The sequence below is a fragment of the Magallana gigas genome, chromosome 2, assembly GCF_963853765.1.
Source record: "Magallana gigas chromosome 2, xbMagGiga1.1, whole genome shotgun sequence".
NCBI lineage: Eukaryota > Metazoa > Mollusca > Bivalvia > Ostreida > Ostreidae > Magallana > Magallana gigas.
In genome coordinates, this window is record NC_088854.1 from 31,370,727 (window position 1) to 31,387,855 (window position 17,129).

General features: G+C 34.0%; 1 long non-coding RNA gene across 2 annotated transcripts; it reads right to left on the reverse strand.

Annotated features, from left to right (window-relative positions):
- Nucleotides 1-3,134: 3,134 nt before the first annotated feature.
- Nucleotides 3,135-5,320, reverse strand: LOC136272280 (uncharacterized). 2 transcript variants are annotated; one of them, XR_010710235.1, is made up of 3 exons: nt 4,987-5,316; nt 4,374-4,543; nt 3,135-3,259 (listed from the first exon to the last, which is right to left on the reverse strand). It is a non-coding gene; the product is annotated as an uncharacterized lncRNA (long non-coding RNA). The 2 variants fall into 2 exon arrangements; XR_010710236.1 differs by lacking the exon at nt 3,135-3,259 and adding an exon at nt 3,753-4,061 and having other exon boundaries at nt 4,987-5,320.
- Between the last annotated feature and the right edge of the window lie 11,809 nt (nt 5,321-17,129).

The window sequence follows — 17,129 nt, forward strand, 5'->3', positions numbered from 1 at the left end:
TTTTTTCTTACGCATTTTTGTGCATCAGAGTTCTCGGGAACGGCTTGGCTGATTTTAATGAAACTTTGAGAACTAACAGATATTGATCTGAACCTTATTGGAAATTTTTTACATTGATGACGTCATTTCCGTTTTAGAGATATTGACGTTTTTACGATTTTTAGAGGGTCGGCTTGTCCGGTGTTTTTCTCCTAAACGGAAACAGATATTTGCTTCAAATTTTCAGGGTTTGTAGACCTATGTTTGTGGATATGACAGAAGCATTTTCATTGTTCTGTGACGAAAAACACCGAAGCTCGTCTGCGCTTAAAAATTGAGATAAAAAGCGTCATGATTTTTTTGTGGTTTTCTTTGAATATCTTTTTTCTTTAAAGTATTTTGTAAAGACTTATAGAACAAACAAACTTTAAAAAGTCAAGAACTTTCATTTGACATTAGTGAAAAGGGGCTGGCCCTTTAAATTAAGGGCCGAAAGGGCTGTAAAGTATTCTAATAATATCTTTTTAATGTGAAGTATTTTGTTATACTTTATAGAAGCAATTATGTTCATCGTAACGTTATGTACCTATACATGACAGTTGTTTACTCCTTTGTTACGTATTTAGGGATTTTAAGGGGCCAGCAGTCCGAAATTTTGATCTTATATATCTGAAAATGGAGAGAAATTTCGAAAAGCAATGTTGAACAAAAGATGCTCCAAATAATGTCGTTAACAATTTGCAACCATAATTTTTTTGTTATCCGGTCCCTAAAAGGAGTTATAGGGTCGGCCCTTAAAACGATCTCTTCCAGACATTTCGAGAACGGTATATAATTTCTACATACTTGTTGAACAAAATGTGTTTAAAATGACAAGAGCTTTCTTTTTATATCATGAAAAAGGGGCTGGCTATTCAAATTAGGAGCCGATAGAGTTCTAAAGTCTTTTAATCATAACATTTAATTGTGAAATATTTTGTTATACATTACGGAAGCAATTATGTTAATCGAAATGTTATGTACCTAAACATCAAAAGTGTTTACTCCTATGTTATGTAATAAGGGATTTTAAGGGGTCAAAAGTCCGAACTTATCATCAACGTCCCAAAATTAAAAAAAAAAGCAATTTTAAGGAGCAATATTGAACAAAATACGCTAAAAAATGTGATTAACAATCTGCAACCAAAACTTGTTTGTTATCAGTTCCCACGATCTCTTCCAGATAAATCAAGAACGGTTACAAATAACTTTTTACACAAAATGTATCGAAATCAAAAGACCTCATATTTGATATGAAATAAAATGTGGCTGGTCCCTAAATTGGGGATCCAACGGGGTGTATAATCCTTCATCCATCGCTATTTTAGATCACATCTGCATTTCCTGATATGTTTCGTTGATGAAGATAAAGGCAAAGTCATTTCCTCTTCTAAAAATCGGACGGAAGACCTCCTCGTTGCTCGCAACGAGATCGTGTCTAGTTCTTCTTCTTATTCTTCTTATTCTTCTTATTCTTCTTCATCCAAATTTGTCCAAGCCGTAACTTAAATACCCTTTGACATTAAGACTTCAAACTTAGAACATAGGTAGATGGTATTGAGAAGGAGTGCACGCCACCAAAATTTTTGACCTTGACCTATTTTCTTTTTCAAGGTCAAGCGTTTTATAAAAAATAGAGTTTGGACTATAACACAAGATTCCTTAAACATACAAACTTTTAACTTGTATCATAGATAGATGGTATATAGTCCAGTTGAATCTTACCAAAATTTTTGACCTTGACCTTAAAATTATATTTCAAGGTCAAATCAGAAAAAACTTCATTGTTCACCTCCTAAATATTCTTTGACAGAAGGACTTCAAACTTTACACAAAGATTAATTATAATACACTGAGGTGTACTATTGATAAATATTTGACCTTGACCTTGTTTTACTCAAGGTCAACTTGAGAAAAAATAATTAAATTTTGTCTGGGTGGTACCTTAGATACCTTTTGACATTAAGACTTCAAACTTGGAACATAGGTAGATGGTATTAAGAAAAAGTGCAGGCTATCAAAATTTTTGACCTTGACCTATTATCTTCTTCAAGGTCAAGCGTTTTATAAAAAATATAGTCCTGACCATAACACAAGACTCCTTAATCATACAATCTTTTAACTTGTATCATACATAGATGGTATATAGTCCAGTTCAACCTTACCAAAATTTTTGACCTTGACCTAAAAATTATATTTCAAGGTCAAATTAGAAAAAACTTCATTGTTCACCTCCTAAATATTCTTTGACAGAAGGACTTCAAACTTTACACAAAGAACAATTATAATACACTGAAGTGTTCTATTGATAAATATTTGACCTTGACCTTGTTTTACTCAAGGTCAACTTGAGAAAAAATAATTAAATTTTGTCTGGGTGATAACTTAGATACCTTTTGACATTAAGACTTCAAACTTGGAACGTAGGTAGATGGTATTAAGAAGAAGTGCACGCCATCAAAATTTTTGACCTTGACTTATTATCTTCTTCAAGGTCAAGTGTTTTATAAAATATATAATCCGGACCATAACACAAGACTCCTTAATCATACAATCTTTTAACTTGTATCATACATAGATGGTATTTAGTCCAGTTCAACCTTACCAAAATGTTTGACCTTGACCTAAAAATTATATTTCAAGGTCAAATTAGAAAAAACTTCATTGTTCACCTCCTAAATATTCTTTGACAGAAGGACTTCAAACTTTATACAAAGATTAATTATAATACACTGAGGTGTACTATTGATTAATATTTGACCTTGACCTTGTTTTACTCAAGGTCAAATTAAAAATAATTAAATTTTGTCTGGGTGGTAACTTGGATAGCTTTTGACATTAAGGCTTCAAACTTGGAACATAGGTAGATGGTATTGAGAAGGAGTGCACACCTCCATAATTTTTTACCTTGACCAATCTTGTGTCTCAAGTTAATTCATTTTCTAAACTGTATCATATATGGATGATATCTAACATATAGCTGACTTAATTCTTTTTCACTTATTAAATTTGCCCCATATTACAATCCTTTGGGAGAAGGGGAGACATGTGTTTTTTTGTATAAAAAAACAATACCCACTAGTTGTTACTGCCTTCCTCAGAAAATTCAACAACAAACATGTTGTCCATTTCCACCGCATCAACAACAAGATCACTTTTATGGACAAAGAGCCCTCTCGTGGCATCAGGATAATTTCTGATCCTGTCAAGTACACCAAGGCATTTTAGACCTTTAGTGAACCTGTAAAACAAGTTTTTGTGGACATTATAAGTTTATGTTTCATTTCTGATAAATTTTCTGTAATTGACGAAAGATACGATACAACTAATCCTTGGTTTATCTAGACCATTAATTTTACATTGATTATTGGTGAGAAAAAATTATGCAAAAACTACTAGTATACAGTCATATATTTTAAATATCTTTTTAATCTATAGTATGCAGTGGGACTTTTTTGGAGACCTACAATTACACTTTGCACACATAATAAAGTTAAATTTTTAATTGGTTAAAATAAGAATCCAGGAGTGTAGTAGCACTAACATATGCTCTTAATTAAGAGTTGTCTACAAGTAATCATTTACTTGAGTTATCACATCGGCAGTACCAGAAAGGTAAATTGGTATGTTTTTTCCAATCTATTTAACACAATCTCATTATTTATCCTAATAATGTAAACAACTAAAACCTAATTTTCCTATATAAAATTTACTTCACAAATCTAATAAAATTCACATTCCCACTCCATTCAAAACTATTCAATTTGTCATTTACAACTACATGTATCAATGATTCTTGTTAAGGTCAGACACGTTCCTCGAGCATCTTTTTGTATATTCTCCTCTTAATAAAGAATTCCAACAAAATTATTATTATTATTTATAATCATTTTTATAATGATTAAAATTTTATTTTTTGATATGTACATGCCTAAGATGGCCGAGTGGTTAGAGCGGTGGCCACTCACTGCTAGGAGAGTAGATTCCATAGGTCTTTAGTTCAAGCCCCGGCCGAGGTGGAGCTCCAACATAGTGAATTTTCCCTATATGCCAAATATTTTTGTATCAGCAATTCAAGTGTATTTTCAAGAAGATTGTATAGGAAATTGCATACTCTAGCATCTTGCAGAAATGCCTTATTCAGGTAAGGTATACTTTTTGTAAGAAAAGTTGTCAAAGTAGTAGTAAATCAATTACATATTCCTGGAAAAAATATAAAATTGAGGAACGTGTCGTCTGACCTTAAAGCACTGCTTTTATGAGATTCAATAACTTGAGTATTCTATTTTTGATATTTCCTGATTTTCACCTTGCACAGGTGAGTTACAAAGCTATTCAACATTATGTCAACTCACTGTTTAAGTGACTTCTCAATCCTTGTGACAGCAATGTGTCTACATAAAGCATGCACAAGCTCATTTTTCTTTTTTGGTACTGCCAATGGAAGAGCACCAATATAATCCAAAAGGGGTCTCATTGGATCCACAGCATCAAAAAAAGACGAAATATCTGTAGATATTTCAATCTGAAACAAAGAAAAAATCTGTAAGAAACATATATACTCCCCCTACTCCTAATTAGTAATATTGAAGTTAAAAGGGTCAATATTTTCACAAGCTATTGAACAGACATGCTATAAGGGGTTTTTTTCTACAGAAAATTAGCAGACAATATCTTAAAATTCCTTATAATGTCCAGAATATAGTATGAACATTGACATTGTGACCTCAAATTAAGTAGGAATCTCCTCCTCTGGGGATACATGTACCTTAGTACCAAGATTGATGGCTGTCCAGCAAATGGTTTTTAAGACAGGATATTAATTGATAAATTAACCAATCAACCTGCATATATATACTGACCAAAAGACCAACAGGTGCAAAATATTATACACCTTTTTATCAAATGGGGCATAAAATATAATAATATTATACATGTAATCATTTGGCTTTCATCTATTAAAAATACCTTCTGAACTTGTTGTTTATATTCATCATCAACAATGTCATCAATGGTAGGGTCTGCTGAATCAGGACCATAGGCTAAAAGCCCAAACAAAAACTCTGACATAAAGGTGGGTGCTGGTCCACCATGAACCAAGCAATAGGCTATTATTTTCCCATATGTTTCATAATCACCATTCTCTTCAGCTTAAATAAGAAAAATGGTTACAATTGAAACAAAACACTCAGTTGCCTCAGCAAGTCATTTTTAACAAGAGGCCAAGAGGCCATGCTCACCTGAGCAACAATTTCCAACTACCTGTACTCTTGAAATCTTTGGGAAAATCTTTAAAAATCTTCTAATTAAAAACCATACCTGGTATTTGGCCAAGAAAGTTAGAACTTATGTGGAAGCATTCTTATGTAGTGTAGATTCTAAACTGTTGAAATCTGGCCTTATAGGTTTTTTTTTAATGAAGATTTTTAAAGATTTTCTCTATATATTCCTATTTAAAAATTAAGCCCTCCCCCCTTGTGACCCCACCCTACCTTTGGTGACCATGATTTGAACAAACTTGAATCTACACTACCTGAGGATGCTTCCATACAAGTTACAGCTTTTCTGGCCTAATAGTTTTTGAGAAGAAGATTTTTGAAAAATGCCAACAAATTTTCAATCATTTTAAATTATCTCCCCTTTAAAGAGGATGTGGCCCTTCATTTCAATGAATCCCCTTCACCCAGTAATGTTTTGTGCCTAGTTTGGTTGAAATTTGCCTGGTGGTTCTGGAGAAGAAGATGAAAATGTGAAAAGTTTACAACAACAATGCCAACACCAACGACAGACAATTGACAAATTTTGATCAGAAAAGCTCACTTGAGCTTTCAGCGCAGGTCAAACAAACTGCACAACACATTTGCATGGCTAGAGAGTCAATTTGCACATGTTGCATTAAAATTAAATAGCTGAACAAATTATATGCTACCTGAACTTTTTCATCATTTTCTTTACTGAATTTGATTTTCTTCTGAGGTTCTCCCTGAATAAGAAATAACTTAAATGGTAGAAAAAATTGAAAAACTTGTCATTGGGATTTGACCTTAGCTGCAGGTATGTAGCTCCTGGTCTAAAAAAGATTTGGATTGACGACCTAGGAGCTACGGTGCCTCCCATAGTAAAAAACTGCAATTTACGGCGCACGAAAAAACAGACCTGCAGCTAGATTTGACCTATCAAAAAGTTAATTTCATAAGGACATGTTCGCCCACTTTCATCATTTTATATTTAAAAATCATAAATAACTAAATGCGTCTCTAAATTCACTTACTGTTGATTTTTCACTGATGATAGGATCTTCATCCCCTATTGATTTACATGAAGTATATAGGTACAATCTTATTGGGTATGTTCGGATTTCACTGTAATAGCCTTCTAAGGTGAAGGGGTCTCCATTACTCAAAACGTCTTTTATCTTTGCACCAGCATAATTTCCAATGTAATACATGTAATCTGTTAAAGGCCCTTGATTCTTATTTTCCCCATCAGGAAAATACAGCTCCAAAAATTTTTCGAGCATTTCTGGTATCGTTGTGTTTTTCTCTATGTCAATTACTTCCTTTCCTCCAGTAACCCTTGAATATACTGAATTTTTTCGTTTTTTATTCATCCAGCCTACATGTACCCGTCTGCTGGTTGAAACCCTTGATCTTGCCGATTGTCTCTTTTGGAAAGTTCTACGAGAACTCAATTCTCGTAATTTAATTAGTGTAGGAGAGTCTGGCACTACAATAACAATTCAAACTAGATGCTGTCATTAGACAGTAATACCCGCACCATGTGTTTGCCCCTAAATAACACTGTTTTATACCAGTTTAATTAAAAATGAAGGCTACATGCAAACTCCGGTAATACATTTAAAAATTATAATTTTCATAACTGAAGGATGAGATCCCTGCCCATATGATAATACACATCGTGACATGAGCAGCACTTTATGTGCAATTTGGGGTAGAACTGTTTGCAGTGAATTTTCAGTTAATCAATAATCTTAACATTTTATGTCATAGGAAGTATAATGGTCTATATAATTATTACAAACAAAATTAAAAATTAAATTATGCCCCCTCCCCGTGGCGGTTGCCGGTTTTAGATTTGCTTCTGTGTGCCTACATGAACATCATCGTGTGCACAGATTTAGAGAAGGGGTGGGAGTGAGGGGTCCAGACCCCCCCTCCCCATGAAAATTCGTAAATTACCAAAAATACACCTTGGACCCCAATGCTCTTACAGACATGTAAACGCTCTAACCCATTGCGCTTCAATGTTAGGTAACATTATTTGGGGGGTAAATATTTAATCAATAGTCAACATACTTTATTGTTTATCTCAATAGGAAGTATACATGTACATCACAATATGCAGGTGTCCTGCACCACCTTAAAGCTGTTATTTACCTAATAAAATAGTGCAAGTGGATTTGAAGAATAGGTCATAAAAATACATGCATGTTACAAATGACTGATCTTTGTCTGAAGTTACGTACACAACACAGGTTTGCATGTCTCATTAGCGGGTACTAGTTTTACCCAGCTCTTCGATTAGATGGGTTCACGTGTATACATACATGGGTGTTGCTAAAACGCGGAACGGAAAACGGAACGGAAGGAAAACGGAAAATCTTATCTAATGTTATTTACCTCATAGATTTGTTAAGTATGCTAAAACGATATACTTTATGTACCTTTTTAATTTTTTTTGAAAGATTAGCAATATTAGATTATTTATTCAAGAATATTTATTTCCTCAAAATTAACAGTACATGCATTGACCACTATATTCTGTCCCAAAATATCCTCGATTCACTTTTTGCTGTATATTTATATATACCTCAGGGTTCAAGCGATTCTCTTTTAGAAGCATTAAACATTCTCATTATTCTTTCTTTAAAACGTCCTCTCTAGCTTATCAGCTGGTATAAATACACGGCTAAAAATAAAGAAGTCTACGGGGTTTTGCATTTTAACAGACCCGGATGATGGTGTTGAAAAATTGTGCAAGGTCTTCTGAGTGACTTCCAAATGGAGAAAAGATGTCAACATTTTCCATTATAAATCGTCCAAATGTGCTGCATGAATATTTTGGGATCGACAGACTATAGTCCCAATATATAATCAGAAAAACAAACCAGGCAACGTCTAGAGCTCTCTATTCGGATCATATGTATATAGCTGCTGGAATAAACAACTGCATGCTTTGTAATGCAAACGTAAACAAAATTGCATTGCTAAAAATACTAGTTTCACAAATTACTAGTTTCACAAATTACCGGGTATTTTAATGTTTACTGTATTTTAATTTTTTAATGTCGTCAGTCCTACAGTTTTTTTCTTCCATCTCAATGATACTGTATCGTCTGTATGATGAAAGATCGTCTAGAACACCGAAAATTCAATTTTGATGTAAGTATATACATGTACATCATATTTGAAAATAATATAAAAATACTCAAAACACGCATAAAACGCTTTCACTAACTGCGTACGTTACGCTAATATGCCAGCAATACCATATAAGAGAAATAAGTAAAAAGTTATAGCTAATTTGCTCGTTTAATCATGTTAATGTTTCACAATTCGTATACATTTGATTTTTCCGTTTCGTACTCAACTAAAGCCGAATGAATACAATGCTATAATTGATAGACATTCATATGAATATTAATAAGATAGCAACATGTTGATAATCATTCATTAGATATAAATAAAAGATACAAAGTAAATCGTTTCTGGCCAGTCTATACCCTTTTTTAAGGGATAAACGTGATAATATTTTCCATTCCGTTCCGTTTTCCGTTCCGCGTTTTAGCAACACCCATACATACATGTCTGTGTTTTCCGTATGCAGAAAAGGATTACGGTAGTTAAGATCAGCTAAAGGAATTCATTATTGTGTTTTAATTGGATTATCATTATGATGTTGACCAATTTAGGTAAGCATAATACATGTAGTAGCAGTAGCACAATATAATAAGATGCCAGCATGGGATTCCTGCCAGCATACATACACATGTATATAAGTTCTACTTTCACTTACTAAATGTAATCTCCCTTTGACAGCATACTGTATCATCATCTTTTAATATTTAAATAAGCTTATCATCGTTACCTATCCTATCGCATTTGTAAAGTTTCTGTCATTTTAGTTGCAAAAGTTATTTTTTTCATTTGTCAGACTGCATGCACTGTTGAGTTGACCCCATATTGACCCTGTATAAACAATTTCTTATTAAATTTGTGTATTTCATATGTAAGTAAGTGTAGACACTTATATTTTTTATATGAGTAATAATAGGAAGGAAGGAGTATTTCTTTCTTAATGTATTATAATGCATCAAATACAATGTAGGTCATGACCTTATGGGACTGTTCTGACCCCACGAAACAGGAAAATACAAAATATCTTCTAAAGTCATTATGATGCATCAACTGGTGTAAAGTACATTAATGACCCCCAGGTGTTGTCTTTAATGTATTATAATGCATCAAATACAATGTAGGTCATGACCTTATGGGACTGTTCTGACCCCACGAAACAGGAAAATACAAAATATCTTCTAAAGTCATTATGATGCATCAACTGGTGTAAAGTACATTAATGACCCCCAGGTGTTGTCTTTAACCAACCCCCCCCCCCGCCTTTATGAAATAGGAAATGATATGATACACTGTATATTTTTTTAACTTCTGAGATCTGAGATCCTCATCCCTAAACCGTTTAATTTATTTTTGCTCTTTGTGTCATTGCGCGTAAAATTGTATTGTAAGATTATGCCCCCTTGGAGACACCCTGACATTTTAGAACTAGAAATAATAATGTATTTTATCTTATTCATATGTTATACAGTAGTGTTTGATCCATGTGGGTAATTCCTAGCCTAATGATGTCACTGCTTTGTTTAGGAGACTTTACAATTGCCCCAAATAGGTGAATACACATGGCAGTGATGCATATAACATTTTGTTTATAAATCTTAAAAATTGAATTAAGCAATTTCCAAAATGTTAATGTGAATCACGAGAGAAAAAGCAATCAAGAAATGATTTAAAATTTGCTACTGTACACATGTAAGAATGTATTAAGAAGACTGAATCTTTATAAGCAGGTTAGATTGGGGGGGGGGGGATGAATGTGGAGTATAAACATTTATAATTTGAATCATTTATTGTTATTAAGTAATTTTAACTTGTCAATGAATACTACTTATTGATCCCAAGGTAGAAATATGACCTCTGATCGTATCTCAATAGATCATTTGTCAATTATGCAAGGTGTAATGTAATTTTTTTTAAGAATAACATTTTTGACCAGTTTATAAAAGTTTTTAGACACCCAAATTATATTTTGATTTTAATAGATTATTCGACAAGGAAGGGGGGGGGGGGAGAGAGAGAGAACAGTTTATATTTGAGTTTGTTTGGGAGTGGGGGATCCAAGTCATATATTTGACAATTTTTTAATGTAATTTAAAATAAGACTAAGCCATACTACAGTCATGAACATGAATAGTATAGAACAAAACACAAACTAATACATGTACATGTATATATACATAGGAAGTATTACAAAACAGATGATTGATCTATATCTGGGTTCTTAAATTGAATCATATATCATGTACATATTATATTATTGTTTCTTTGTTCAAGGCATTTAAGATGGTATGTAGGTCATGATCCCAAGTGCTCTTCCTGAAATTATCAAATATCATAAAAACCATTGAGATCCCCACCTTAATCCAAAGATATTATTCCTCCTTAGGTCATGCAGGCGCATCAGATCATTATGGCATGTAAGTCATGACCCTAAGGGGTCATCCTGACCCCCTTAGAATCATAAATTGTCAATTATCTTTAAATTATTGATGTTTGATGATCCTATCTTTATTTAATCTTTATTAATTATTAAGTCTCCTGAATGAAGTTTGGAGACTTATTGTTTTTGTACGGTTCTTAATACATGTATATATTCTTCATCTTCTTTTTCTTCTTTCCCGCTCTGAACTTGAGATGGCTGAACATAATTGTACAAAACTCTAGGATATGATAGGCCTGCAAATCTAGTTGTGCACCCTGGTTTGATTTTTCTCATTTTGGGTTAGACAACCACTTTTCGGGGGAGGGGGGGGGGGGGGAGGGGGGTGTCAAAAGGGTGTGGGGTCTAACATTGAACCTTGTAGAAAGAATCATAGACTCTATTGTAAATGGTAACTTGAAAACGGACAAAGATAATAATATAGGGTTTTCATAATCATATATTGGCTGTTACTGGCAATATATAGGGTTTATTAGATCTGACCCCTGGGGTCATCCCCCTCCCCCAGGAATTTGAAATTACCATATATCTCAGAAACTGTTATAATCATGACCCCTAAACCATATATATTCATGTTTCTGATGTCAAGGGGCATCAAATGTTATGTAGGTCATGGGCCCTGTGGGTGGTCCTGACGCCCTCAAACAGCAAGTACCTTAATATCTTCAAAACAGTTGAGATCCCCACCCTTAAACCATATATATTCTTGTACCTTGTGTCAAGGGGCATCAAACGGTATGTAGGTCATGGGCCCCGGGGGTTGTCATGATCCCCCTTGAACAGGAAGTGCACGAATATCTCGAAAACGGTTGAGATCCCCACCCCTTAACCATATATATTCTTGATCCTTAAAGGGCATCAAAAGGTATGTACCGGTAGGTAATGGGCCTCAGGGTTAAATTTAATTTTTCAAAACCGTAATGCACATCTATGGAACAGTTCCTTTCATATCCCAAGATATGATGTGTCTATCCATTAAATCATAAAAGGAGTTCTAGGATCTATGTTTTTTTTTTAAGTGAAACGTCAATTTTCTGCTACATTTTGACTCCCTGGATGAAATTTAAATTTTGAAAACCTTACTGCACATCTATAGAACATCTATAGAACAGTCCCTATCATATCCCAAGATATGATTGTCTATCCATTAAATCATAAGAGGAGCTCTTGGATCAATGTTTGATTTTTTAGTGATAAACGTCAATTTTCTGCTACTATTTGACTCCCAGGATGAAATTTAAATTTTTAAAACCTTATTGCACATCTATAGGACAGCCCCAATTATATCCCAAGAGATGATGTAGCTACTCCAAAAGTTGTAAGAGGAGTTCTGGGAACCATATTTTTTTTGCCAAAAAACGTCATTTTTTGTTGCCCACTGATCCCCTTAATTAAAAAAAAAATTCTGGAACCTGATCATGCCTCAATATGACACTCCCAATCATATTCTAGAAGATCATTTGGCTACTGCTTAAAAAAAATGACGTTTTTTAAACCTGTTTTTTTGTAAAAAAACATCATTTTTTAGCAATTAAATGACCCCCAGGACAAAATTGAAAATTCCGAAACCTTATTGCGCATCTATAGGATACCCTAAAACATATTCCAAAAGATGATTTGTCTACTTTTGAAAATGTAGGAGGAGTTCGAGGAAGAAGGTTTTTTGTGAAAAAACGTCATTTTTTACCAATTATTTGACCCCCAGGACTAACAGAGAATTTTTGAAACTTTTTTACAAAACAACATGATACCCCAAATCAAACTCCAAGAGTTCAGTTTGCTGGTTTATAAGATGTAAGAGCAGTTTGAGAAAGTAAAACGTGACAGACGGACGGACAGACGGACGGACGGACGGACGGACGGACAGACGGACGGACGGAACAGGGTAACAACAATATACCCGAACTTTCTTTAGAAAGTGCGGGTATAAATAGTTACAATAACTTAATACAGCATTGATCTAAGCAAATAACAAGAATAAAGTACAAGGTTCATTTCTAATTATATTAATTCCCACACACTCACACGTAGTCACACATACACACACACATATATATTTATATATCACATCTTCTCATTATACAAGAGTGAGTTATAGTTCTGCAAAAATAAAGATTTAAGTTTTAAATGCTTGAGTATAATATCTAACATCTATATATATACGTACATTTCATAACTGTTCGGCAACGGTTTCTAAGGCGCGCCCTATCCCCAAAATTTACAACTCCCAGCTTTTCAAACTCGGCATCAGTCAGGTTTACTACTTCCTTAGGCCCAACCTGAAAATCCAAAACAATTTCATGAAATTTCCACATTAATTTTTGTCTGAACAGACACATAAAAATAAGAGCATCCTCCACGTTACTTTACTTCATCTTTGAAAAAAGAGTTATTTACACTGACATACATTAATTAATATCAAATTGTCTGCATTTTATAAAATTTGTCAAAAAGTTTAATAACATCCACAAGTATCCAGAATATTTAAATGTACAATATTTTATTCACTTTCTAGTCTTCTTGTGTCATTTACTTCAAAAAAGATATATTTATGTTAAATTATGACTTATCAACTCAATATAATACTAACAGTGTATGAACATTTACTTGCAATTGACAATTTCAAGAGAAATGTAAAATGTTTATCATTATTAATATAGGAACAGATCTGAATCACATGATCACCTTTTTAAATAATTACTTTTGATAACTGTGTCACCTTAAAATTTGATCACTTTGTTGTATATTACTGCAATTCCTATAAAAAGCATTCTGAGAGCATTACATTAATTAAAGCAAATGTCTCCTAGTGCACTCCGAACCCGAATCATAAAAAATTCTGTACACATGTTTTAAATTACCATAATTATTAATGATCAAATGAAACTAAAGCATAAACTTATATGCATTACAAAGATTTTTCTATAAATTCTTTTGATTATACCTTTTAACTTGAAGATCAATTACAAGGTCATGAATGATTGAAGAAGAAAGATTGGAAATATACAGCCTAGGTCATTTCTATATCTTTTACAGTAAAAACAGTTAATATGCCTTAAGGGACATTTAATTGGATTGAAATTACAGATAGGATTCTAAGGAAGTTAACTTTCAACCCACTTCGATCAGCTTTTTGAATTGATTATTATTTAGTAAAATTTTAATTAATGTGATTGAGAAATATATCAATGACATATATATCAGTTAAGTTAAATAGAATATATGCAAAAATTACAGTTATTGCAATATAGGCCTATAAAGTTCAAAATCATCCGATTTTAGGTTGCAATGTTGAGTTAAATCTTTTTCCTTGCCATGAAGGCACATAGGGCCATGCAGTGATTATCCCGTGGTGCTAAGCGGATGAGAGTAATTGACTCCCCCCTGCATGGGACACCAGTCCATCGCAGGTACATGTAAATTACCCCCAGAGTAATTCAATACCTAATTTCAGCTGGGTGGACGAGACAATGTAGATAAAGTGCCTTGTCTAAGTGCACAACATCAAGTGACCACAGTGGGGTTTGAACCAGCAACCTTTCGATTACTGGACTAATGCCCATGACCTGGTGACTGAGCCATATGCTCTTGAGATTGCCATACAATCTACCAATTTCAATAAATTTTATCAAAACTTTGGTCATTTATCTAATGATATCAAATTAATTTTCTTGTAAGTTGCTCTGTAAAGATTTGATTGTACATATTATCTATATACAGAACTATAATATTTATATTGATATGCTGTCGAAAAAAGCTATAAAGTTGAGTGAAATTAAATCCATAACTATATATAATTTCATTTACACAAATGGGTATATTTATTCTTATTTATTATACATGTATTACGTTGCAAAGTAAAGTATTAAATCTGAAATCTAATTATTTATCTTCCCGATAAAACAATTCTGTCTGCATTAGCTATACTGATTTGCAGCTATGTCTATGAGAATAACAATCAACTTATAACAACCGGAACCAAAATGAATTTCAATTAGTTAATCCAATATATGTAAAAAAAAAAATTCTCACACATCCGTTTCATATTGTACTGTTCAGCTGCCCATTTCATTGCCACGCAATCTCAATGTGTTTTGACTGTAACATATGGAAATGATGTGAGCTATATACCAATCTTGCCAGTTAATGTTTAAGTAAAGTCTACCCTGTTTAATGATTGATGACATGTATTCGCATATGACAGGGGAAATTCGGATTGAAAGTTGGCTTATTTACTATTTACAGTTGTTTTTAGAGTGATTTTAAACAAATAAAGTATGGATAATATACTATTTCATATTTTTTTATTTTTCCAAGAAAATTATACCGTGAAATGGAGGGGGGGGATGCCTAACGTACGGTTAGGCCTAGTCGTTATTGTTACTAAACTGAGGCTGTCTGAGCACTAAAGTCTGTCCAATGTTATTGCTTCCATCACTTTTTGATGATTTTTGATAAAAATACACACACCTGTTAAAGAAATACAGTTGAAATCGATAAAAGGGAAAATATCTAAGATATCTTCATTGACACATAATCATTTTTCACTCATAAAAGTTAACAGGAACTGTACTGTCAGTGAGGCTGTCTGAGCAGTATAATTTAAGCAAATGGGAATGGGGCAAACTTTTGGCCCCAGCGAAGGCTTATAAATTATGTTTCATTATGTTAGAGATTTGATCGGAAAGCGATATAAAATTTCAATTAACGTTAGGCCTATATAAAGTTTTAGCTTTCTTACACATGTAAGCATCCCCCTTATGAGCGGACCACGCTCCCTCATCAAATACAAATAGTTCAATGACTGGACAGACTTAAAAATTGTCAGTAAAATTTGCACACATTTTGCCTATAACAATTATACATTTAACCGGCTTTATTACCTTGTGGTCCTCGAATAGCCCTTTAAGATTCCCAAGACCAATCTCATCCAGAATTTCATCCATTATATGGTTAAGCATGCGCAGTCTTATATTTCCGGACACGACTTCCTACTAGACTGTGAAACTTGCAAAGTTGCGTTAGCGCGACGGCGTGTTGTGCAAAGTTGTGTTAGCGCGACGGCGTGTTGTGCAAAGTTGCGTTAGCGCGACGGCGTGTTGTGTGTTAGCGCGACGGCGTGTTGTGCAAAGTTGCGTTAGCGCGACGGCGTGTTGTGTGTTAGCGCGACGGCGCGTTGTGCAAAGTTGCGTTAGCGCGACGGCGTGTTGTGTGTTAGCGCGATGGCGTGTTGTGCAAAGTTGCGTTAGCGCGACGGCGTGTTGTGTGTTAGCGCGATGTCTCGTTTATCTGAACGCGATGTCGCGCTAACGCAAATGGCCCTATCCGGACACCATACGATTCAGATGAAAGTGTGCTAGCCTGGTTCCCTGAGCTACCCATTACGCACAGGAACCAGGCTAGCTCATGTGCAGGCTAAATTTTCCCCATAGCATCCGGTTTAACCTCGCTTATATATTTTCTGCGTGGACCTCAGGGTCCACGCAATAAGGAATCATTCTTTAAGTGTTATGAGGTGATAATTTCGGTCGAGGCGTGATCAAATCCAATAAAGCCCGAAAAGCTTTATGATAGATTTGATCACACCCCGACCGAAATTATCACTTCATAATATTCGAAGAATGATTCCTTATTACTTATATTTATATGATTTTAAGCCATCGTACGATTAAATATTTAAAATTACATGTATAATAAGCAAACCCTGCTGACGCCTCAATTTGGCGTCATTTGAAGTTATGGGTTATATAGTTCAAAAACGATACGTAGTGTTATCAGAGACAAAGACACTGGAAAATGTAAATATATAGCTATATTTACATTCAGTGTATATTTCCCCTTATGCTTGCTTTGGAAATATGGGACGTTCAATTAAACAATAACATTTTTTCTTTGGTGATTCATACGGGATATGAAGGTGTTAGCGGGTTGTGTAATTTTTTTCTGCAATGATCGCTACCTTCATAGCCCGAATAAATCATTAGAGAAAGCATTTTTATTGTTTTTATTTACATCTTTTTTTTAACTTATCAATTAATTGCTTATACAAATTAACTAAAAGTAATCAAATTACTTTTAACGTACATACGTTAGCTGTAAGAAACAGCTAATTCGTCTCCTGTGAGATTTTGAGTCTGACATCATCATGATTATTTCGCGCAGTCTGCGATTTATTTGGTCGCTGGAGGTTACGACCAATCGATAAACAGGGCGTGTTGATTTCAGTCCTGTCAGTTTCCTGTCAGATTCAGCCGCCTTAGATTTCGACCAATCGATAAACGGTGCGTGTAGATTTC